The following is a 2,958-nucleotide window of genomic DNA, read 5'->3' as shown; positions in this document are numbered from 1 at the left end:
CATTTCAGCATTTGAAACTGGAGCCTCTGAGCTTCCTTTTTTGCTCACTTGGCTTTCTGCGGCCTTGCTCCTTTGACAGAAAGCTACCCCATTTTCCTCCAGCTTTTGTGTGTTCAACTGCTTCTCAAATCAATCTGGGATTAGGCTAGATTACATGGATACCCCTCTGGGACGCTTTATTTCAATGAATTAGTCGAGTGAATGAACAGAACTGCAACAGAATGGTATTTTGTACCAGCCACATAAATTATGCATTGTATGTGGATATCAGCTAGCCTTGATCTTCTTTTTTTTACGGTTCCAATTCAAAGTGAGAAAAATTGTTAATTGCCAGGCCTGTCGCATGTAATCTTGGCTGTGTTTGATGTACAATGGGGATGTGGTCTATATTTTGGTTATTTATTCATGTGGTGATGAAACAGAGACCTAGATAGTTGTTTTTGTTTTACAACAGTGACCATCACTAGAATCATGGTAAACAAATTAGGTTAAATGAATGTATGTGTAGTAGAATTCATATTTTCTCACTATTTTCACTTGTTCAACAACACATCTTGGGGTTTGAAACTTAAAGTCAGCGTTTTTAATTGAGGTTAATGTGTTCTTGTGTAGGAAAGCATTAAATCTAGCCTAAAAGCTAACAGTGAAGAACATATTATATTTTCCATATCAGAAATGATCCCTTTCAGGGCATAAATCTGTGGTCATAATGCTTGAGATATCCCTTGTAGAGTGTTGCCCCCCTTACAGATATCTTGCTCTTGATGTTTTCTTTCATTGTCAGAGACAAATAGTTATTCAACCAAATTTCAATATCAGACAAAAAAAATCCTGCATGAATACAAATGCAGCCAATTATTTATTTTAATTAAAAATAGGTATCCAAACCAGCCTCCTTTAAATCATTAATTAATTGTAAATCCTTTTTGGAACGCTGTTCACTTCCACCAGCTACACCCAGCCTTAATTACTGTTTGACCTGTAGAATCAAGAAAGCATTTCACAACGTGAAGTGGGCTAAAGGATATCAAAAAGCATCACATAATGCCCCGAGTCCCATATTAAGAAAGAATCCTAAGACTAGTAACGTCATTCTAAGAAAAATTATAGAATTTCTCACATTCTAAAAATTTTCTTGGAATTTTCCCTCAGTAAGATAAATGTTATTCATGAAGCATCTTAGGCCTTAAGAGAGCTCCTAACATGAGGAAATATTAAGAGTAGTGAGGAGAACCTTTAGTGAGCTTAAGAGTGTCTTAAGCAGGCAAGATGGCGGAAAGACCCAGAGAAAGGAAAGATCTTCTCCGAACAATGAATAACAGAGAATTAATAAAACGCTACTGGCTCGATCACACAAGGATCCACCCCCTTAATAGTCAAGTAAATGACCACATAAACATCTATAACAATCATACAATTATTAATATAGAGATAAGATTAACTTTATCACCCCCCTAGGGAGAAATTAAATAGTGTCAGCGGCAGGACAGAATAAAGGTGCACCTCTTGTAAGATATTAGAAAGGATAAATAATAGAAACAAAAATAAATCATCATGAATAAAAAGTGAACAAAATTACAAACATGGTAAGGATTGAATTAAAAATGTACAGACTGTAAAATGCTTTCAAACAATAAATTTGGACAAAATTGGAAAAATTCCAGAAATATATATACATAAGTTGAACAATAACAACAGTACAATAATCTAAGGACTATGTAATAAGAAGGAAAATGTAAATGAGGTGAATAAGTATTTGCTGTATAGTACATGATGATGTCAGTAGCCTGAGTCTAAATGGTAATCTGCAATGCTCCCCGTCTGTGGAGAAGTTCTCTGGTGTGCTGCTATCTCCTCTCTAGCTTCTGACTGCAGCAGGAACCAGAGCTGCTCACATTCCAGGCTGATGCTGAAAGCAAAAGGAACAATGCATTGATCTGATCAGGAATGCCTGTTTGTTCACACTGATCCCAGGACCAAAACTATCTTTTGACACTCCTATATTCTCATTAACCAGAAGGCTCTGCTCAGCTATTCAGTTCGGTCTTTTTCCCTCTGTTTTGTTCTGGTCATTTTACCAAACTAAACCTCAATATACAAGGAGATCACAGTAAAATGCTGAATGTTAATATTATTATTAAATAGATGCAGTATGAAAATGACCAGCATGGCGAGTAAACATAATAACCACATAAAAATAATGACGAGTATGTACATAAGCTACGTTCAAACATTATGATGCTGTGTGACAATTAAATTTTGCCAAGTTTTATCATCACCATTTACACATTTCTGAATGTAGTCTAAATCATTGGTTGATTTCTCTGAATTGATAACTAGGAGTGCATTTGTTTTTGTTTTGTTTTTTTGCAACAGCCAATCACAGCTCTTAGAAGACATCGTCTCACCTAACAGGGTCAACCACACCTCCTTACTAAGATGGAAAGTTCTGTTGTCTCCTTGCTTTGAGTCACTCTAAGCAGCGAACAGAAATACTCTTAAGCTAGGAGTCCTTGGCAGGACCTTTTTTAGGCAAAGTTTGGAGCTCTCTGAGAGGACTCTGAGAATCTTTGTGAATATGGGCCCTGATCTATAGAACAGATCAAGAAGAGATGGCAAACAAAGCCATTGACATCTATCAGGCTGGAACGGCTTACAGAAGTATTTTTTTGGTAAGAGCCATTACCCACAAATGGCAAAAATATGGAACAGTGGTGCTGAATGTTCCCATGATTGACAAGTAAGCCAAAATTACTCAGAGCTCATCAACAACTCATCCAGGAGGTCCCAGAACAACATCTGATGCACTCCAGGCCTCCCTTGCCTTGGTTAAGGTCAGTGTTCATGATTTAACTGTGAAAAAATAAACTGCGCAACTATGACAGTGGTTTTTGCTCGGGAATTCTCCTATGGCTGAGGCATGAATTCTGCTCTCGGACGGAAGTTCTCTGTGACGAC

The sequence above is a fragment of the Girardinichthys multiradiatus genome, chromosome 13, assembly GCF_021462225.1.
Source record: "Girardinichthys multiradiatus isolate DD_20200921_A chromosome 13, DD_fGirMul_XY1, whole genome shotgun sequence".
Classification (NCBI taxonomy): Eukaryota; Metazoa; Chordata; class Actinopteri; order Cyprinodontiformes; family Goodeidae; genus Girardinichthys; species Girardinichthys multiradiatus.
The sequence above is the reverse complement of the archived record's forward strand: the minus strand, read 5'-3'. Positions refer to the sequence as shown.